General features: G+C 46.4%; 14 non-coding genes across 14 annotated transcripts; all 14 read left to right on the plus strand.

Moving 5' to 3' along the window:
• Positions 1–844: 844 nt before the first annotated feature.
• Positions 845–916, plus strand: trnag-ucc. Its single transcript has one exon. It is a non-coding gene; the product is annotated as a tRNA-Gly (tRNA).
• A 1,455-nt stretch (positions 917–2,371) lies between these two features.
• On the plus strand, positions 2,372–2,443 carry trnag-ucc. The gene has a single exon. It is a non-coding gene; the product is annotated as a tRNA-Gly (tRNA).
• Positions 2,444–3,074: 631 nt separating this feature from the next.
• trnaa-ugc lies at positions 3,075–3,146 on the plus strand. Its single transcript has one exon. It is a non-coding gene; the product is annotated as a tRNA-Ala (tRNA).
• Positions 3,147–4,711: 1,565 nt separating this feature from the next.
• On the plus strand, positions 4,712–4,783 carry trnag-ucc. The gene has a single exon. It is a non-coding gene; the product is annotated as a tRNA-Gly (tRNA).
• Positions 4,784–5,767: 984 nt separating this feature from the next.
• On the plus strand, positions 5,768–5,839 carry trnag-ucc. The gene has a single exon. It is a non-coding gene; the product is annotated as a tRNA-Gly (tRNA).
• Positions 5,840–6,470: 631 nt separating this feature from the next.
• trnaa-ugc lies at positions 6,471–6,542 on the plus strand. The gene has a single exon. It is a non-coding gene; the product is annotated as a tRNA-Ala (tRNA).
• A 2,434-nt stretch (positions 6,543–8,976) lies between these two features.
• Positions 8,977–9,048, plus strand: trnag-ucc. Its single transcript has one exon. It is a non-coding gene; the product is annotated as a tRNA-Gly (tRNA).
• A 984-nt stretch (positions 9,049–10,032) lies between these two features.
• trnag-ucc lies at positions 10,033–10,104 on the plus strand. The gene has a single exon. It is a non-coding gene; the product is annotated as a tRNA-Gly (tRNA).
• A 629-nt stretch (positions 10,105–10,733) lies between these two features.
• Positions 10,734–10,805, plus strand: trnaa-ugc. The gene has a single exon. It is a non-coding gene; the product is annotated as a tRNA-Ala (tRNA).
• Positions 10,806–14,971: 4,166 nt separating this feature from the next.
• trnag-ucc lies at positions 14,972–15,043 on the plus strand. Its single transcript has one exon. It is a non-coding gene; the product is annotated as a tRNA-Gly (tRNA).
• Positions 15,044–16,027: 984 nt separating this feature from the next.
• trnag-ucc lies at positions 16,028–16,099 on the plus strand. The gene has a single exon. It is a non-coding gene; the product is annotated as a tRNA-Gly (tRNA).
• Positions 16,100–16,732: 633 nt separating this feature from the next.
• trnaa-ugc lies at positions 16,733–16,804 on the plus strand. The gene has a single exon. It is a non-coding gene; the product is annotated as a tRNA-Ala (tRNA).
• A 1,568-nt stretch (positions 16,805–18,372) lies between these two features.
• trnag-ucc lies at positions 18,373–18,444 on the plus strand. The gene has a single exon. It is a non-coding gene; the product is annotated as a tRNA-Gly (tRNA).
• A 1,477-nt stretch (positions 18,445–19,921) lies between these two features.
• On the plus strand, positions 19,922–19,993 carry trnag-ucc. The gene has a single exon. It is a non-coding gene; the product is annotated as a tRNA-Gly (tRNA).
• Positions 19,994–22,151: the final 2,158 nt, after the last annotated feature.

Raw genomic sequence — 22,151 nt, forward strand, 5'->3', positions numbered from 1 at the left:
CAGGGTGCATGACGTGATGGACCCGGTCAGGGTTATGGTTAGCCATCAGCTGCAACGATAGGGGCCTTAAAGAGACAGGACTGTAGTATTGCGCAAGTATCACACAAAGCACAAAAACAGAGTGAGGATGCCTAAAGAATTCGTTACATACATACGATTTCATGGACAGTTAGTAATGCAATGATTTTGCATGTATTTCCGTTTCCATTCCAGGCCATGTAGTGAATATCTGACCAAACAATTCATTTCATAGGATGTCATACACAGTTCAGTCCTTGGCTTCTGGGTGTTCTGTAAGAACGTCTTGGAAAAAATCATGCACTCAGGTGGCGTTTCCCATCACTCTTGAGCTCTTTCGTCCCACACAAGTCATGCAGCACTGATAAAGTTAAAATGATTTAATCGTGTGGCTCTTCTAGACATTTCAAATGTTACGGCAACAAATAGATCGAATTCTAACAGTGAAACAAGTCATGTCACCTGGCTTGTGACTCTGAAACAAATTATCCACAGTTTCACAGCCGTTTCTTTCACAGTGTAGGGCTTTTTGGCCGGGTGCATGACTGATGGACCCAGTTAGGGTTAGGGTTAGCCAATCAGCTGCAGAGTAGGGGGCCTTAAAGAGACAGGACAGGACAAAACAGACTGAGGATACGCCTAAAGAATTCGTTACATACATAGGATTTCATGGACAGTTAGTAATGCAATGATTTTGCATGTATGAGGTCCCGGTTCAATCCAGTGCATCTGAATTGTGTTTTACTGCTGACCATCACCGTGCAGGACTCTGGGCTGTCTCAAAAACCACAAAAAAACAAACAGCTGGAACTCCTTGCTTGCCTCAGCGATGGTGGTATAGTGGTGAGCATAGCTGCCTTCCAAGCAGTTGACCCGGGTTCGATTCCCGGCCATCGCGTCGTTTCTTCTTGTGCAACGTTTCACCTCTGTCCCACGATGTCACTCTGAAGACTCTCGGAGCTGCCTTTTAACCGGTGCAGATGCTGGTCATGAGAAGGTCGTGGGTTCGAGCCCCGGTCGTCACGGCCTTTCTGTGAGGAGTTTGCATGTTCTCGCCGTGTCTGCGTGGGTTTTCTCCTCGGGCTCCGGCTTCCTCCCACCCTCCAAAGACATGCGGACAGGTTAGTTGCTGACTCTAATTGTCCTAGGTTTGTGTGTGCCTGCTTCTTTGTCTATGTGTGGCCCTGCGATGGACAGGCGACCTGTCCAGGGGGTACCCCGCCTTTCGCCCCATGTCAGCTGGGATTGGCTCCAGCCCCGCAACCCTGTACGCAGCATAAGCGTTGACGATGGATGGATGGAGATGCCGGTCAACAACCGTCTTTATGGTGATTCATTGCTGATCTAGTTGCTCGGCTGTGCATGAAGACAACTTAGGTTACAGCATAGATGAATAAGAGAACTGGATATAACTATGAAAGTTGCTCAGGGGCGCATGAAGCCAAAAAAGTTAGACTTTGCTTGTTGACGATTAGGCGGTCAGAAATAGATGCTTTGCGCTGTCTCCTGCCTTTTTGGCCGTGGGGATGTAGCTCAGTGGTAGAGCGCATGCCATGCTGCACGTAGGGGCCTTAAAGAGACGGACTGTAGTATTGCGCAAGTATCACACAAAGCACAAAACAGATGAGGATATGCCTAAAGAATTCGTTACATACATACGATTTCATGGACAGTTAGTAATGCAATGATTTTGCATGTATTTCCGTTTCCATTCCACGGCCATGTAGTGAATATCTGACCAAACAATTCATTTCATAGGATGATTCATCCAGTTCAGTCCTTGGCTTCTGGGTGTTCTGTAAGAACGTCTTGGAAAAAATCATGCACTCAGGTGGCGTTTCCCATCACTCTTGAGCTCTTTCATCCCACACAAGTCATGCAGCACTGATAAAGTTAAAATGATTTAATCGTGTGGCTCTTCTAGACATTTCAAATGTTACGGTAACAAATAGATCGAATTCTAACAGTGAAACAAGTCATGTCACCTGGCTTGTGACTCTGAATACAAATTATCCACAGTTTCACAGCCGTTTCTTTCACAGTGTAGGGCTTTTTGGGCCAGGGTGCATGACGTGATGGACCCAGTTAGGGTTAGGGTTAGCCAATCAGCTGCAGAGTAGGGGGCCTTAAAGAGACAGGACAGGACAAAAACAGACTGAGGATACGCCTAAAGAATTCGTTACATACATAGGATTTCATGGACAGTTAGTAATGCAATGATTTTGCATGTATGAGGTCCCGGTTCAATCCAGTGCATCTGAATTGTGTTTTACTGCTGACCATCACCGTGCAGGACTCTGGGCTGTCTCAAAAACCAAAAAAACAAACAGCTGGAACTCCTTGCTTGCCTGCAGCGATGGTGGTATAGTGGTGAGCATAGCTGCCTTCCAAGCAGTTGACCCGGGTTCGATTCCCGGCCATCGCAGGTCGTTACTTCTTGTGCAACGCTTCACCTCTGTCCAGCGATGTCACTCTGAAGACTCTCGGGAGCTGCCTTTTAACCGGTGCAGATGCTGGTCATGAGAAGGTCGTGGGTTCGAGCCCCGGTCGTCACGGCCTTTCTGTGAGGAGTTTGCATGTTCTCGCCGTGTCTGCGTGGGTTCTCTCCGGGTGCTCCGGCTTCCTCCCCCCTCCAAAGACATGCGGACTAGGTTAGTTGCTGACTCTAAATTGTCCATAGGTTTGCGTGTGCCTGCTTCTTTGTCTATGTGTGGCCCTGCGATGGACAGGCGACCTGTCCAGGGGGTACCCCGCCTTTCGCCCCATGTCAGCTGGGATTGGCTCCAGCCCCCGCAACCCTGTACGCAGCATAAGCGGTTGACGATGGATGGATGGAGATGCCGGTCAACAACCGTCTTTATGGTGATTCATTGCTGATCTAGTTGCTCGGCTGTGCATGAAGACAACTAAGGTTACAGCATAGATGAATAAAGAGAACTGGATATAACTATGAAAGTTGCTCAGGGGCGCATGAAGCCAAAAAAGTTAGACTTTGCTTGTTGAAGATTAGGCGGTCAGAAATAGATGCTTTGCGCTGTCTCCGCCGTTTTGGCCGTGGGGATGTAGCTCAGTGGTAGAGTGCATGCTTTGCATGTATGAGGCCCCGGGTTCAATCCCCGGCATCTCCAGCAGCATTTATGGAAAACTATCTCCACTTGGATAGTGCCTTTCTACCATTCAAAGTGCTTTGCACTGCATCGCGTCTCCCTAACGCCATTGGGAGCAGTATGGCGTTCACTATCTTCGACATGGGCCCGTTTCCATTCCACGGCCATGTAGTGAATATCTGACCATTTCATAAGATGATGTCATCCACAGTTCAGTCCTTGGCTTCCTGTTCTGTAAGAACGTCTTGGAAAAAATCGATGCTCTCAGGCGGCGTTCCCCATCACTCTTGAGCTCTTTCGTCCCACACAAGTCATGCAGCACTGATAAAGTTAAAATGATTTAATCGTGTGGCTCTTCTACACATTTCAAATGTTACGGTAACAGAAGGGCTTTTTGGGCCAGGGTGCATGACGTGATGGACCCGGTCAGGGTTATGGTTAGCCAGTCAGCTGCACGGTAGGGGGCCTTAAAGAGACAGGACTGTAGTATTGCGCAAGTATCACACAAAGCACAAAAACAGAGTGAGGATATGCCTAAAGAATTCGTTACATACATACGATTTCATGGACAGTTAGTAATGCAATGATTTTGCATGTATTTCCGTTTCCATTCCACGGCCATGTAGTGAATATCTGACCAAACAATTCATTTCATAGGATGATGTCATACACAGTTCAGTCCTTGGCTTCTGGATGTTCTGTAAGAACGTCTTGGAAAAAATCATGCACTCAGGGTGCATGACGTGATGGACCCGGTCAGGGTTATGGTTAGCCAGTCAGCTGCACGGTAGGGGGCCTTAAAGAGACAGGACTGTAGTATTGCGCAAGTATCACACAAAGCACAAAAACAGAGTGAGGATATGCCTAAAGAATTCGTTACATACATACGATTTCATGGACAGTTAGTAATGCAATGATTTTGCATGTATTTCCGTTTCCATTCCACGGCCATGTAGTGAATATCTGACCAAACAATTCATTTCATAGGATGATGTCATACACAGTTCAGTCCTTGGCTTCTGGGTGTTCTGTAAGAACGTCTTGGAAAAAATCATGCACTCAGGTGGCGTTTCCCATCACTCTTGAGCTCTTTCGTCCCACACAAGTCATGCAGCACTGATAAAGTTAAAATGATTTAATCGTGTGGCTCTTCTAGACATTTCAAATGTTACGGCAACAAATAGATCGAATTCTAACAGTGAAACAAGTCATGTCACCTGGCTTGTGACTCTGAAATACAAATTATCCACAGTTTCACAGCCGTTTCTTTCACAGTGTAGGGCTTTTTGGGCCAGGGTGCATGACGTGATGGACCCAGTTAGGGTTAGGGTTAGCCAATCAGCTGCAGAGTAGGGGGCCTTAAAGAGACAGGACAGGACAAAAACAGACGAGGATACGCCTAAAGAATTCGTTACATACATAGGATTTCATGGACAGTTAGTAATGCAATGATTTTGCATGTATGAGGTCCCGGTTCAATCCAGTGCATCTGAATTGTGTTTTACTGCTGACCATCACCGTGCAGGACTCTGGGCTGTCTCAAAAACACAAAAAAACAAACAGCTGGAACTCCTTGCTTGCCTGCAGCGATGGTGGTATAGTGGTGAGCATAGCTGCCTTCCAAGCAGTTGACCCGGGTTAGATTCCTGGCCATCGCAGGTCGTTACTTCTTGTGCAACGCTTCACCTCTGTCCAGCGATGTAGCACTGATAAAGTTAAAATGATTTAATCGTGTGGCTCTTCTACACATTTCAAATGTTACGGTAACAGAAGGGCTTTTTGGGCCAGGGTGCATGACGTGATGGACCCGGTCAGGGTTATGGTTAGCCAGTCAGCTGCACGGTAGGGGGCCTTAAAGAGACAGGACTGTAGTATTGCGCAAGTATCACACAAAGCACAAAAACAGAGTGAGGATATGCCTAAAGAATTCGTTACATACATACGATTTCATGGACAGTTAGTAATGCAATGATTTTGCATGTATTTCCGTTTCCATTCCACGGCCATGTAGTGAATATCTGACCAAACAATTCATTTCATAGGATGATGTCATACACAGTTCAGTCCTTGGCTTCTGGGTGTTCTGTAAGAACGTCTTGGAAAAAATCATGCACTCAGGTGGCGTTTCCCATCACTCTTGAGCTCTTTCATCCCACACAAGTCATGCAGCACTGATAAAGTTAAAATGATTTAATCGTGTGGCTCTTCTAGACATTTCAAATGTTACGGTAACAAATAGATCGAATTCTAACAGTGAAACAAGTCATGTCACCTGGCTTGTGACTCTGAAATACAAATTATCCACAGTTTCACAGCCGTTTCTTTCACAGTGTAGGGCTTTTTGGGCCAGGGTGCATGACGTGATGGACCCAGTTAGGGTTAGGGTTAGCCAATCAGCTGCAGAGTAGGGGGCCTTAAAGAGACAGGACAGGACAAAAACAGACTGAGGATACGCCTAAAGAATTCGTTACATACATAGGATTTCATGGACAGTTAGTAATGCAATGATTTTGCATGTATGAGGTCCCGGTTCAATCCAGTGCATCTGAATTGTGTTTTACTGCTGACCATCACCGTGCAGGACTCTGGGCTGTCTCAAAAACACAAAAAAACAAACAGCTGGAACTCCTTGCTTGCCTGCAGCGATGGTGGTATAGTGGTGAGCATAGCTGCCTTCCAAGCAGTTGACCCGGGTTCGATTCCCGGCCATCGCAGGTCGTTACTTCTTGTGCAACGCTTCACCTCTGTCCAGCGATGTCACTCTGAAGACTCTCGGGAGCTGCCTTTTAACCGGTGCAGATGCTGGTCATGAGAAGGTCGTGGGTTCGAGCCCCGGTCGTCACGGCCTTTCTGTGAGGAGTTTGCATGTTCTCGCCGTGTCTGCGTGGGTTCTCTCCGGGTGCTCCGGCTTCCTCCCACCCTCCAAAGACATGCGGACTAGGTTAGTTGCTGACTCTAAATTGTCCATAGGTTTGCGTGTGCCTGCTTCTTTGTCTATGTGTGGCCCTGCGATGGACAGGCGACCTGTCCAGGGGGTACCCCGCCTTTCGCCCCATGTCAGCTGGGATTGGCTCCAGCCCCCGCAACCCTGTACGCAGCATAAGCGGTTGACGATGGATGGATGGAGATGCCGGTCAACAACCGTCTTTATGGTGATTCATTGCTGATCTAGTTGCTCGGCTGTGCATGAAGACAACTAGGTTACAGCATAGATGAATAAAGAGAACTGGATATAACTATGAAAGTTGCTCAGGGGCGCATGAAGCCAAAAAAGTTAGACTTTGCTTGTTGAAGATTAGGCGGTCAGAAATAGATGCTTTGCGCTGTCTCCGCCGTTTTGGCCGTGGGGATGTAGCTCAGTGGTAGAGTGCATGCTTTGCATGTATGAGGCCCCGGGTTCAATCCCCGGCATCTCCAGCAGCATTTATGGAAAAGTATCTCCACTTGGATAGTGCCTTTCTTACCATTCAAAGTGCTTTGCACTGCATCGCGTCTCCCTAACGCCATTGGGAGCAGTATGGCGTTCACTATCTTCGACATGGGCCCGTTTCCATTCCACGGCCATGTAGTGAATATCTGACCATTTCATAAGATGATGTCATCCACAGTTCAGTCCTTGGCTTCCTGTTCTGTAAGAACGTCTTGGAAAAAATCGATGCTCTCAGGCGGCGTTCCCCATCACTCTTGAGCTCTTTCGTCCCACACAAGTCATGCAGCACTGATAAAGTTAAAATGATTTAATCGTGTGGCTCTTCTACACATTTCAAATGTTACGGTAACAGAAGGGCTTTTTGGGCCAGGGTGCATGACGTGATGGACCCGGTCAGGGTTATGGTTAGCCAGTCAGCTGCACGGTAGGGGGCCTTAAAGAGACAGGACTGTAGTATTGCGCAAGTATCACACAAAGCACAAAAACAGAGTGAGGATATGCCTAAAGAATTCGTTACATACATACGATTTCATGGACAGTTAGTAATGCAATGATTTTGCATGTATTTCCGTTTCCATTCCACGGCCATGTAGTGAATATCTGACCAAACAATTCATTTCATAGGATGATGTCATACACAGTTCAGTCCTTGGCTTCTGGATGTTCTGTAAGAACGTCTTGGAAAAAATCATGCACTCAGGGTGCATGACGTGATGGACCCGGTCAGGGTTATGGTTAGCCAGTCAGCTGCACGGTAGGGGGCCTTAAAGAGACAGGACTGTAGTATTGCGCAAGTATCACACAAAGCACAAAAACAGAGTGAGGATATGCCTAAAGAATTCGTTACATACATACGATTTCATGGACAGTTAGTAATGCAATGATTTTGCATGTATTTCCGTTTCCATTCCACGGCCATGTAGTGAATATCTGACCAAACAATTCATTTCATAGGATGATGTCATACACAGTTCAGTCCTTGGCTTCTGGGTGTTCTGTAAGAACGTCTTGGAAAAAATCATGCACTCAGGTGGCGTTTCCCATCACTCTTGAGCTCTTTCGTCCCACACAAGTCATGCAGCACTGATAAAGTTAAAATGATTTAATCGTGTGGCTCTTCTAGACATTTCAAATGTTACGGCAACAAATAGATCGAATTCTAACAGTGAAACAAGTCATGTCACCTGGCTTGTGACTCTGAAATACAAATTATCCACAGTTTCACAGCCGTTTCTTTCACAGTGTAGGGCTTTTTGGGCCAGGGTGCATGACGTGATGGACCCAGTTAGGGTTAGGGTTAGCCAATCAGCTGCAGAGTAGGGGGCCTTAAAGAGACAGGACAGGACAAAAACAGACTGAGGATACGCCTAAAGAATTCGTTACATACATAGGATTTCATGGACAGTTAGTAATGCAATGATTTTGCATGTATTTCCGTTTCCATTCCACGGCCATGTAGTGAATATCTGACCAAACAATTCATTTCATAGGATGATGTCATACACAGTTCAGTCCTTGGCTTCTGGATGTTCTGTAAGAACGTCTTGGAAAAAATCATGCACTCAGGGTGCATGACGTGATGGACCCGGTCAGGGTTATGGTTAGCCAGTCAGCTGCACGGTAGGGGGCCTTAAAGAGACAGGACTGTAGTATTGCGCAAGTATCACACAAAGCACAAAAACAGAGTGAGGATATGCCTAAAGAATTCGTTACATACATACGATTTCATGGACAGTTAGTAATGCAATGATTTTGCATGTATTTCCGTTTCCATTCCACGGCCATGTAGTGAATATCTGACCAAACAATTCATTTCATAGGATGATGTCATACACAGTTCAGTCCTTGGCTTCTGGATGTTCTGTAAGAACGTCTTGGAAAAAATCATGCACTCAGGTGGCGTTTCCCATCACTCTTGAGCTCTTTCGTCCCACACAAGTCATGCAGCACTGATAAAGTTAAAATGATTTAATCGTGTGGCTCTTCTAGACATTTCAAATGTTACGGCAACAAATAGATCGAATTCTAACAGTGAAACAAGTCATGTCACCTGGCTTGTGACTCTGAAATACAAATTATCCACAGTTTCACAGCCGTTTCTTTCACAGTGTAGGGCTTTTTGGGCCAGGGTGCATGACGTGATGGACCCAGTTAGGGTTAGGGTTAGCCAATCAGCTGCAGAGTAGGGGGCCTTAAAGAGACAGGACAGGACAAAAACAGACAGAGGATACGCCTAAAGAATTCGTTACATACATAGGATTTCATGGACAGTTAGTAATGCAATGATTTTGCATGTATGAGGTCCCGGTTCAATCCAGTGCATCTGAATTGTGTTTTACTGCTGACCATCACCGTGCAGGACTCTGGGCTGTCTCAAAAAACACAAAAAAACAAACAGCTGGAACTCCTTGCTTGCCTGCAGCGATGGTGGTATAGTGGTGAGCATAGCTGCCTTCCAAGCAGTTGACCCGGGTTAGATTCCTGGCCATCGCAGGTCGTTACTTCTTGTGCAACGCTTCACCTCTGTCCAGCGATGTAGCACTGATAAAGTTAAAATGATTTAATCGTGTGGCTCTTCTACACATTTCAAATGTTACGGTAACAGAAGGGCTTTTTGGGCCAGGGTGTATGACGTGATGGACCCGGTCAGGGTTATGGTTAGCCAGTCAGCTGCACGGTAGGGGGCCTTAAAGAGACAGGACTGTAGTATTGCGCAAGTATCACACAAAGCACAAAAACAGAGTGAGGATATGCCTAAAGAATTCGTTACATACATACGATTTCATGGACAGTTAGTAATGCAATGATTTTGCATGTATTTCCGTTTCCATTCCACGGCCATGTAGTGAATATCTGACCAAACAATTCATTTCATAGGATGATGTCATACACAGTTCAGTCCTTGGCTTCTGGGTGTTCTGTAAGAACGTCTTGGAAAAAATCATGCACTCAGGTGGCGTTTCCCATCACTCTTGAGCTCTTTCATCCCACACAAGTCATGCAGCACTGATAAAGTTAAAATGATTTAATCGTGTGGCTCTTCTAGACATTTCAAATGTTACGGTAACAAATAGATCGAATTCTAACAGTGAAACAAGTCATGTCACCTGGCTTGTGACTCTGAAATACAAATTATCCACAGTTTCACAGCCGTTTCTTTCACAGTGTAGGGCTTTTTGGGCCAGGGTGCATGACGTGATGGACCCAGTTAGGGTTAGGGTTAGCCAATCAGCTGCAGAGTAGGGGGCCTTAAAGAGACAGGACAGGACAAAAACAGACTGAGGATACGCCTAAAGAATTCGTTACATACATAGGATTTCATGGACAGTTAGTAATGCAATGATTTTGCATGTATGAGGTCCCGGTTCAATCCAGTGCATCTGAATTGTGTTTTACTGCTGACCATCACCGTGCAGGACTCTGGGCTGTCTCAAAAACACAAAAAAACAAACAGCTGGAACTCCTTGCTTGCCTGCAGCGATGGTGGTATAGTGGTGAGCATAGCTGCCTTCCAAGCAGTTGACCCGGGTTCGATTCCCGGCCATCGCAGGTCGTTACTTCTTGTGCAACGCTTCACCTCTGTCCAGCGATGTCACTCTGAAGACTCTCGGGAGCTGCCTTTTAACCGGTGCAGATGCTGGTCATGAGAAGGTCGTGGGTTCGAGCCCCGGTCACGGCCTTTCTGTGAGGAGTTTGCATGTTCTCGCCGTGTCTGCGTGGGTTCTCTCCGGGTGCTCCGGCTTCCTCCCACCCTCCAAAGACATGCGGACTAGGTTAGTTGCTGACTCTAAATTGTCCATAGGTTTGCGTGTGCCTGCTTCTTTGTCTATGTGTGGCCCTGCGATGGACAGGCGACCTGTCCAGGGGGTACCCCGCCTTTCGCCCCATGTCAGCTGGGATTGGCTCCAGCCCCCGCAACCCTGTACGCAGCATAAGCGGTTGACGATGGATGGATGGAGATGCCGGTCAACAACCGTCTTTATGGTGATTCATTGCTGATCTAGTTGCTCGGCTGTGCATGAAGACAACTAGGTTACAGCATAGATGAATAAAGAGAACTGGATATAACTATGAAAGTTGCTCAGGGGCGCATGAAGCCAAAAAAGTTAGACTTTGCTTGTTGAAGATTAGGCGGTCAGAAATAGATGCTTTGCGCTGTCTCCGGCCGTTTTGGCCGTGGGGATGTAGCTCAGTGGTAGAGTGCATGCTTTGCATGTATGAGGCCCCGGGTTCAATCCCCGGCATCTCCAGCAGCATTTATGGAAAAGTATCTCCACTTGGATAGTGCCTTTCTTACCATTCAAAGTGCTTTGCACTGCATCGCGTCTCCCTAACGCCATTGGGAGCAGTATGGCGTTCACTATCTTCGACATGGGCCCGTTTCCATTCCACGGCCATGTAGTGAATATCTGACCATTTCATAAGATGATGTCATCCACAGTTCAGTCCTTGGCTTCCTGTTCTGTAAGAACGTCTTGGAAAAAATCGATGCTCTCAGGCGGCGTTCCCCATCACTCTTGAGCTCTTTCGTCCCACACAAGTCATGCAGCACTGATAAAGTTAAAATGATTTAATCGTGTGGCTCTTCTACACATTTCAAATGTTACGGTAACAGAAGGGCTTTTTGGGCCAGGGTGCATGACGTGATGGACCCGGTCAGGGTTATGGTTAGCCAGTCAGCTGCACGGTAGGGGGCCTTAAAGAGACAGGACTGTAGTATTGCGCAAGTATCACACAAAGCACAAAAACAGAGTGAGGATATGCCTAAAGAATTCGTTACATACATACGATTTCATGGACAGTTAGTAATGCAATGATTTTGCATGTATTTCCGTTTCCATTCCACGGCCATGTAGTGAATATCTGACCAAACAATTCATTTCATAGGATGATGTCATACACAGTTCAGTCCTTGGCTTCTGGATGTTCTGTAAGAACGTCTTGGAAAAAATCATGCACTCAGGGTGCATGACGTGATGGACCCGGTCAGGGTTATGGTTAGCCAGTCAGCTGCACGGTAGGGGGCCTTAAAGAGACAGGACTGTAGTATTGCGCAAGTATCACACAAAGCACAAAAACAGAGTGAGGATATGCCTAAAGAATTCGTTACATACATACGATTTCATGGACAGTTAGTAATGCAATGATTTTGCATGTATTTCCGTTTCCATTCCACGGCCATGTAGTGAATATCTGACCAAACAATTCATTTCATAGGATGATGTCATACACAGTTCAGTCCTTGGCTTCTGGGTGTTCTGTAAGAACGTCTTGGAAAAAATCATGCACTCAGGTGGCGTTTCCCATCACTCTTGAGCTCTTTCGTCCCACACAAGTCATGCAGCACTGATAAAGTTAAAATGATTTAATCGTGTGGCTCTTCTAGACATTTCAAATGTTACGGCAACAAATAGATCGAATTCTAACAGTGAAACAAGTCATGTCACCTGGCTTGTGACTCTGAAATACAAATTATCCACAGTTTCACAGCCGTTTCTTTCACAGTGTAGGGCTTTTTGGGCCAGGGTGCATGACGTGATGGACCCATTTAGGGTTAGGGTTAGCCAATCAGCTGCAGAGTAGGGGGCCTTAAAGAGACAGGACAGGAAAAAAACAGACTGAGGATACGCCTAAAGAATTCGTTACATACATAGGATTTCATGGACAGTTAGTAATGCAATGATTTTGCATGTATTTCCGTTTCCATTCCACGGCCATGTAGTGAATATCTGACCAAACAATTCATTTCATAGGATGATGTCATACACAGTTCAGTCCTTGGCTTCTGGATGTTCTGTAAGAACGTCTTGGAAAAAATCATGCACTCAGGGGGCATGACGTGATGGACCCGGTCAGGGTTATGGTTAGCCAGTCAGCTGCACGGTAGGGGGCCTTAAAGAGACAGGACTGTAGTATTGCGCAAGTATCACACAAAGCACAAAAACAGAGTGAGGATATGCCTAAAGAATTCGTTACATACATACGATTTCATGGACAGTTAGTAATGCAATGATTTTGCATGTATTTCCGTTTCCATTCCACGGCCATGTAGTGAATATCTGACCAAACAATTCATTTCATAGGATGATGTCATACACAGTTCAGTCCTTGGCTTCTGGATGTTCTGTAAGAACGTCTTGGAAAAAATCATGCACTCAGGTGGCGTTTCCCATCACTCTTGAGCTCTTTCGTCCCACACAAGTCATGCAGCACTGATAAAGTTAAAATGATTTAATCGTGTGGCTCTTCTAGACATTTCAAATGTTACGGCAACAAATAGATCGAATTCTAACAGTGAAACAAGTCATGTCACCTGGCTTGTGACTCTGAAATACAAATTATCCACAGTTTCACAGCCGTTTCTTTCACAGTGTAGGGCTTTTTGGGCCAGGGTGCATGACGTGATGGACCCAGTTAGGGTTAGGGTTAGCCAATCAGCTGCAGAGTAGGGGGCCTTAAAGAGACAGGACAGGACAAAAACAGACTGAGGATACGCCTAAAGAATTCGTTACATACATAGGATTTCATGGACAGTTAGTAATGCAATGATTTTGCATGTATTTCCGTTTCCATTCCACGGCCATGTAGTGAATATCTGACCAAACAATTCATTTCATAGGATGATGTCATACACAGTTCAGTCCTTGGCTTCTGGATGTTCTGTAAGAACGTCTTGGAAAAAATCATGCACTCAGGGTGCATGACGTGATGGACCCGGTCAGGGTTATGGTTAGCCAGTCAGCTGCACGGTAGGGGGCCTTAAAGAGACAGGACTGTAGTATTGCGCAAGTATCACACAAAGCACAAAAACAGAGTGAGGATATGCCTAAAGAATTCGTTACATACATACGATTTCATGGACAGTTAGTAATGCAATGATTTTGCATGTATTTCCGTTTCCATTCCACGGCCATGTAGTGAATATCTGACCAAACAATTCATTTCATAGGATGATGTCATACACAGTTCAGTCCTTGGCTTCTGGGTGTTCTGTAAGAACGTCTTGGAAAAAATCATGCACTCAGGTGGCGTTTCCCATCACTCTTGAGCTCTTTCGTCCCACACAAGTCATGCAGCACTGATAAAGTTAAAATGATTTAATCGTGTGGCTCTTCTAGACATTTCAAATGTTACGGCAACAAATAGATCGAATTCTAACAGTGAAACAAGTCATGTCACCTGGCTTGTGACTCTGAAATACAAATTATCCACAGTTTCACAGCCGTTTCTTTCACAGTGTAGGGCTTTTTGGGCCAGGGTGCATGACGTGATGGACCCAGTTAGGGTTAGGGTTAGCCAATCAGCTGCAGAGTAGGGGGCCTTAAAGAGACAGGACAGGACAAAAACAGACTGAGGATACGCCTAAAGAATTCGTTACATACATAGGATTTCATGGACAGTTAGTAATGCAATGATTTTGCATGTATTTCCGTTTCCATTCCACGGCCATGTAGTGAATATCTGACCAAACAATTCATTTCATAGGATGATGTCATACACAGTTCAGTCCTTGGCTTCTGGATGTTCTGTAAGAACGTCTTGGAAAAAATCATGCACTCAGGGTGCATGACGTGATGGACCCGGTCAGGGTTATGGTTAGCCAGTCAGCTGCACGGTAGGGGGCCTTAAAGAGACAGGACTGTAGTATTGCGCAAGTATCACACAAAGCACAAAAACAGAGTGAGGATATGCCTAAAGAATTCGTTACATACATACGATTTCATGGACAGTTAGTAATGCAATGATTTTGCATGTATTTCCGTTTCCATTCCACGGCCATGTAGTGAATATCTGACCAAACAATTCATTTCATAGGATGATGTCATACACAGTTCAGTCCTTGTCTTCTGGGCGTTCTGTAAGAACGTCTTGGAAAAAATCATGCACTCAGGTGGCGTTTCCCATCACTCTTGAGCTCTTTCGTCCCACACAAGTCATGCAGCACTGATAAAGTTAAAATGATTTAATCGTGTGGCTCTTCTAGACATTTCAAATGTTACGGCAACAAATAGATCGAATTCTAACAGTGAAACAAGTCATGTCACCTGGCTTGTGACTCTGAAATACAAATTATCCACAGTTTCACAGCCGTTTCTTTCACAGTGTAGGGCTTTTTGGGCCAGGGTGCATGACGTGATGGACCCAGTTAGGGTTAGGGTTAGCCAATCAGCTGCAGAGTAGGGGGCCTTAAAGAGACAGGACAGGACAAAAACAGACAGAGGATACGCCTAAAGAATTCGTTACATACATAGGATTTCATGGACAGTTAGTAATGCAATGATTTTGCATGTATGAGGTCCCGGTTCAATCCAGTGCATCTGAATTGTGTTTTACTGCTGACCATCACCGTGCAGGACTCTGGGCTGTCTCAAAAAACACAAAAAAACAAACAGCTGGAACTCCTTGCTTGCCTGCAGCGATGGTGGTATAGTGGTGAGCATAGCTGCCTTCCAAGCAGTTGACCCGGGTTAGATTCCTGGCCATCGCAGGTCGTTACTTCTTGTGCAACGCTTCACCTCTGTCCAGCGATGTAGCACTGATAAAGTTAAAATGATTTAATCGTGTGGCTCTTCTACACATTTCAAATGTTACGGTAACAGAAGGGCTTTTTGGGCCAGGGTGTATGACGTGATGGACCCGGTCAGGGTTATGGTTAGCCAGTCAGCTGCACGGTAGGGGGCCTTAAAGAGACAGGACTGTAGTATTGCGCAAGTATCACACAAAGCACAAAAACAGAGTGAGGATATGCCTAAAGAATTCGTTACATACATACGATTTCATGGACAGTTAGTAATGCAATGATTTTGCATGTATTTCCGTTTCCATTCCACGGCCATGTAGTGAATATCTGACCAAACAATTCATTTCATAGGATGATGTCATACACAGTTCAGTCCTTGGCTTCTGGGTGTTCTGTAAGAACGTCTTGGAAAAAATCATGCACTCAGGTGGCGTTTCCCATCACTCTTGAGCTCTTTCATCCCACACAAGTCATGCAGCACTGATAAAGTTAAAATGATTTAATCGTGTGGCTCTTCTAGACATTTCAAATGTTACGGTAACAAATAGATCGAATTCTAACAGTGAAACAAGTCATGTCACCTGGCTTGTGACTCTGAAATACAAATTATCCACAGTTTCACAGCCGTTTCTTTCACAGTGTAGGGCTTTTTGGGCCAGGGTGCATGACGTGATGGACCCAGTTAGGGTTAGGGTTAGCCAATCAGCTGCAGAGTAGGGGGCCTTAAAGAGACAGGACAGGACAAAAACAGACTGAGGATACGCCTAAAGAATTCGTTACATACATAGGATTTCATGGACAGTTAGTAATGCAATGATTTTGCATGTATGAGGTCCCGGTTCAATCCAGTGCATCTGAATTGTGTTTTACTGCTGACCATCACCGTGCAGGACTCTGGGCTGTCTCAAAAACACAAAAAAACAAACAGCTGGAACTCCTTGCTTGCCTGCAGCGATGGTGGTATAGTGGTGAGCATAGCTGCCTTCCAAGCAGTTGACCCGGGTTCGATTCCCGGCCATCGCAGGTCGTTACTTCTTGTGCAACGCTTCACCTCTGTCCAGCGATGTCACTCTGAAGACTCTCGGGAGCTGCCTTTTAACCGGTGCAGATGCTGGTCATGAGAAGGTCGTGGGTTCGAGCCCCGGTCGTCACGGCCTTTCTGTGAGGAGTTTGCATGTTCTCGCCGTGTCTGCGTGGGTTCTCTCCGGGTGCTCCGGCTTCCTCCCACCCTCCAAAGACATGCGGACTAGGTTAGTTGCTGACTCTAAATTGTCCATAGGTTTGCGTGTGCCTGCTTCTTTGTCTATGTGTGGCCCTGCGATGGACAGGCGACCTGTCCAGGGGGTACCCCGCCTTTCGCCCCATGTCAGCTGGGATTGGCTCCAGCCCCCGCAACCCTGTACGCAGCATAAGCGGTTGACGATGGATGGATGGAGATGCCGGTCAACAACCGTCTTTATGGTGATTCATTGCTGATCTAGTTGCTCGGCTGTGCATGAAGACAACTAAGGTTACAGCATAGATGAATAAAGAGAACTGGATATAACTATGAAAGTTGCTCAGGGGCGCATGAAGCCAAAAAAGTTAGACTTTGCTTGTTGAAGATTAGGCGGTCAGAAATAGATGCTTTGCGCTGTCTCCTGCCGTTTTGGCCGTGGGGATGTAGCTCAGTGGTAGAGTGCATGCTTTGCATGTATGAGGCCCCGGGTTCAATCCCCGGCATCTCCAGCAGCATTTATGGAAAAGTATCTCCACTTGGATAGTGCCTTTCTTACCATTCAAAGTGCTTTGCACTGCATCGCGTCTCCCTAACGCCATTGGGAGCAGTATGGCGTTCACTATCTTCGACATGGGCCCGTTTCCATTCCACGGCCATGTAGTGAATATCTGACCATTTCATAAGATGATGTCATCCACAGTTCAGTCCTTGGCTTCCTGTTCTGTAAGAACGTCTTGGAAAAAATCGATGCTCTCAGGCGGCGTTCCCCATCACTCTTGAGCTCTTTCGTCCCACACAAGTCATGCAGCACTGATAAAGTTAAAATGATTTAATCGTGTGGCTCTTCTACACATTTCAAATGTTACGGTAACAGAAGGGCTTTTTGGGCCAGGGTGCATGACGTGATGGACCCGGTCAGGGTTATGGTTAGCCAGTCAGCTGCACGGTAGGGGGCCTTAAAGAGACAGGACTGTAGTATTGCGCAAGTATCACACAAAGCACAAAAACAGAGTGAGGATATGCCTAAAGAATTCGTTACATACATACGATTTCATGGACAGTTAGTAATGCAATGATTTTGCATGTATTTCCGTTTCCATTCCACGGCCATGTAGTGAATATCTGACCAAACAATTCATTTCATAGGATGATGTCATACACAGTTCAGTCCTTGGCTTCTGGATGTTCTGTAAGAACGTCTTGGAAAAAATCATGCACTCAGGGTGCATGACGTGATGGACCCGGTCAGGGTTATGGTTAGCCAGTCAGCTGCACGATAGGGGGCCTTAAAGAGACAGGACTGTAGTATTGCGCAAGTATCACACAAAGCACAAAAACAGAGTGAGGATATGCCTAAAGAATTCGTTACATACATACGATTTCATGGACAGTTAGTAATGCAATGATTTTGCATGTATTTCCGTTTCCATTCCACGGCCATGTAGTGAATATCTGACCAAACAATTCATTTCATAGGATGATGTCATACACAGTTCAGTCCTTGGCTTCTGGGTGTTCTGTAAGAACGTCTTGGAAAAAATCATGCACTCAGGTGGCGTTTCCCATCACTCTTGAGCTCTTTCGTCCCACACAAGTCATGCAGCACTGATAAAGTTAAAATGATTTAATCGTGTGGCTCTTCTAGACATTTCAAATGTTACGGCAACAAATAGATCGAATTCTAACAGTGAAACAAGTCATGTCACCTGGCTTGTGACTCTGAAATACAAATTATCCACAGTTTCACAGCCGTTTCTTTCACAGTGTAGGGCTTTTTGGGCCAGGGTGCATGACGTGATGGACCCAGTTAGGGTTAGGGTTAGCCAATCAGCTGCAGAGTAGGGGGCCTTAAAGAGACAGGACAGGACAAAAACAGACTGAGGATACGCCTAAAGAATTCGTTACATACATAGGATTTCATGGACAGTTAGTAATGCAATGATTTTGCATGTATGAGGTCCCGGTTCAATCCAGTGCATCTGAATTGTGTTTTACTGCTGACCATCACCGTGCAGGACTCTGGGCTGTCTCAAAAACCACAAAAAAACAAACAGCTGGAACTCCTTGCTTGCCTGCAGCGATGGTGGTATAGTGGTGAGCATAGCTGCCTTCCAAGCAGTTGACCCGGGTTCGATTCCCGGCCATCGCAGGTCGTTTCTTCTTGTGCAACGTTTCACCTCTGTCCAGCGATGTCACTCTGAAGACTCTCGGGAGCTGCCTTTTAACCGGTGCAGATGCTGGTCATGAGAAGGTCGTGGGTTCGAGCCCCGGTCGTCACGGCCTTTCTGTGAGGAGTTTGCATGTTCTCGCCGTGTCTGCGTGGGTTTTCTCCGGGTGCTCCGGCTTCCTCCCACCCTCCAAAGACATGCGGACTAGGTTAGTTGCTGACTCTAAATTGTCCATAGGTTTGTGTGTGCCTGCTTCTTTGTCTATGTGTGGCCCTGCGATGGACAGGCGACCTGTCCAGGGGGTACCCCGCCTTTCGCCCCATGTCAGCTGGGATTGGCTCCAGCCCCCGCAACCCTGTACGCAGCATAAGCGGTTGACGATGGATGGATGGAGATGCCGGTCAACAACCGTCTTTATGGTGATTCATTGCTGATCTAGTTGCTCGGCTGTGCATGAAGACAACTTAGGTTACAGCATAGATGAATAAAGAGAACTGGATATAACTATGAAAGTTGCTCAGGGGCGCATGAAGCCAAAAAAGTTAGACTTTGCTTGTTGAAGATTAGGCGGTCAGAAATAGATGCTTTGCGCTGTCTCCTGCCTTTTTGGCCGTGGGGATGTAGCTCAGTGGTAGAGCGCATGCCAGTCAGCTGCACGGTAGGGGGCCTTAAAGAGACAGGACTGTAGTATTGCGCAAGTATCACACAAAGCACAAAAACAGAGTGAGGATATGCCTAAAGAATTCGTTACATACATACGATTTCATGGACAGTTAGTAATGCAATGATTTTGCATGTATTTCCGTTTCCATTCCACGGCCATGTAGTGAATATCTGACCAAACAATTCATTTCATAGGATGATGTCATACACAGTTCAGTCCTTGGCTTCTGGGTGTTCTGTAAGAACGTCTTGGAAAAAATCATGCACTCAGGTGGCGTTTCCCATCACTCTTGAGCTCTTTCATCCCACACAAGTCATGCAGCACTGATAAAGTTAAAATGATTTAATCGTGTGGCTCTTCTAGACATTTCAAATGTTACGGTAACAAATAGATCGAATTCTAACAGTGAAACAAGTCATGTCACCTGGCTTGTGACTCTGAAATACAAATTATCCACAGTTTCACAGCCGTTTCTTTCACAGTGTAGGGCTTTTTGGGCCAGGGTGCATGACGTGATGGACCCAGTTAGGGTTAGGGTTAGCCAATCAGCTGCAGAGTAGGGGGCCTTAAAGAGACAGGACAGGACAAAAACAGACTGAGGATACGCCTAAAGAATTCGTTACATACTTAGGATTTCATGGACAGTTAGTAATGCAATGATTTTGCATGTATGAGGTCCCGGTTCAATCCAGTGCATCTGAATTGTGTTTTACTGCTGACCATCACCGTGCAGGACTCTGGGCTGTCTCAAAAACCACAAAAAACAAACAGCTGGAAATCCTTGCTTGCCTGCAGCGATGGTGGTATAGTGGTGAGCATAGCTGCCTTCCAAGCAGTTGACCCGGGTTCGATTCCCGGCCATCGCAGGTCGTTTTTCTTGTGCAACGTTTCACCTCTGTCCAGCGATGTCACTCTGAAGACTCTCGGGAGCTGCCTTTTAACCGGTGCAGATGCTGGTCATGAGAAGGTCGTGGGTTCGAGCCCCGGTCGTCACGGCCTTTCTGTGAGGAGTTTGCATGTTCTCGCCGTGTCTGCGTGGGTTCTCTCCGGGTGCTCCGGCTTCCTCCCACCCTCCAAAGACATGCGGACTAGGTTAGTTGCTGACTCTAAATTGTCCATAGGTTTGCGTGTGCCTGCTTCTTTGTCTATGTGTGGCCCTGCGATGGACAGGCGACCTGTCCAGGGGGTACCCCGCCTTTCGCCCCATGTCAGCTGGGATTGGCTCCAGCCCCCGCAACCCTGTACGCAGCATAAGCGGTTGACGATGGATGGATGAGATGCCGGTCAACAACCGTCTTTATGGTGATTCATTGCTGATCTAGTTGCTCGGCTGTGCATGAAGACAACTTAGGTTACAGCATAGATGAATAAAAAGAACTGGATATAACTATGAAAGTTGCTCAGGGGCGCATGAAGCCAAAAAAGTTAGACTTTGCTTGTTGAAGATTAGGCTTCTGGGTGTTCTGTAAGAACGTCTTGGAAAAAATCATGCACTCAGTGGCGTTTCCCATCATCTTGAGCTCTTTCATCCCACACAAGTCATGCAGCACTGATAAAGTTAAAATGATTTAATCGTGTGGCTCTTCTAGACATTTCAAATGTTACGATAACAAATAGATCGAATTCTAACAGTGAAACAAGTCATGTCACCTGGCTTGTGACTCTGAAATACAAATCCACAGTTTCACAGAGTTTCTTTCACAGTGTAGGGCTTTTTGGCCAGGGTGCATGACGTGATGGACCCAGTTAGGGTTAGGGTTAGCAATCAGCTGCAGAGTAGGGGGCCTTAAAGAGACAGGACAGGACAAAACAGACTGAGGATACGCCTAAAGAATTCGTTACATACATAGGATTTCATGGACAGTAGTAATGCAATGATTTTGCATGAGGTCCCGGTTCAATCCAGGCATCTGAATTGTGTTTACTGCTGACCATCACCGTGCAGGACTCTGGGCTGTCTCAAAAACCACAAAAAAACAAACAGCTGGAACTCCTTGCTTGCCTGCAGCGATGGTGGTATAGTGGTGAGCATAGCTGCCTTCCAAGCAGTGACCCGGGTTTGATTCCGGCCATCGGAGGTCGTTCTTCTTGTGCAACGTTTCACCTCTGTCAGCGATGTCACTCTGAAGACTCTCGGGAGCTGCCTTTTAAGGTGCAGATGCTGGTCATGAGAAGGTCGTGGGTTCGAGCCCGGTCGTCACGGCCTTTCTGTGAGGAGTTGCATGTTCTCGCCGTGTCTGCGTGGGTTCTCTCCGGGTGCTCCGGTTCCTCACCCTCCAAAGACATGCGGACTAGGTTAGTGCTGACTCTAAATTGTCCATAGGTTTGCGTGTGCCTGCTTCTTTGTCTATGTGTGGCCCTGCGATGGACAGGCGACCTGTCCAGGGGGTACCCCGCCTTTCGCCCCATGTCAGCTGGGATTGGCTCCAGCCCCGCAACCCTGTACGCAGCATAAGCGGTTGACGATGGATGGATGGAGATGCCGGTCAACAACCGTCTTATGGTGATTCATTGCTGATCTAGTTGCTCGGCTGTGCATGAAGACAACTTAGGTACAGCATAGATGAATAAAAGAGACTGGATATAACTATGAAAGTTGCTCAGGGGCGCATGAAGCCAAAAAAGTTAGACTTTGCTTGTGAAGATTAGGCGGTCAGAAATAGATGCTTTGCGCTGTTCCTGCCTTTTTGGCGTGGGGATGTAGCTCAGTGTAGAGCGCAGTTTGCATGTATGAGGCCCGGGTTCAATCCCCGGCATCTCCAGCAGCATTTATGGAAAACTATCTCCACTTGGATAGTGCCTTTCTCACCATTCAAAGTGCTTTGCACTGCATCGCGTCTCCCTAAGCCATGGGAGCAGTATGGCGTTCACTATCTTCGACATGGCCCGTTTAACGGCCATGTAGTGAATATCTGACATTTCATAAGATGATGTCATCCACTTCAGTCCTTGGCTTCCTGATGTTCTGTAAGAACGTCTTGGAAAAAATCGATGCTCTCAGGCGGCGTTCCCCATCACTCTTGA

This window comes from Micropterus salmoides, unplaced genomic scaffold (genome assembly GCF_014851395.1).
Source record: "Micropterus salmoides isolate LMB-PRFRI ecotype aquatic unplaced genomic scaffold, ASM1485139v1 Ms_hic_scaffold_2632, whole genome shotgun sequence".
Classification (NCBI taxonomy): Eukaryota; Metazoa; Chordata; class Actinopteri; order Centrarchiformes; family Centrarchidae; genus Micropterus; species Micropterus salmoides.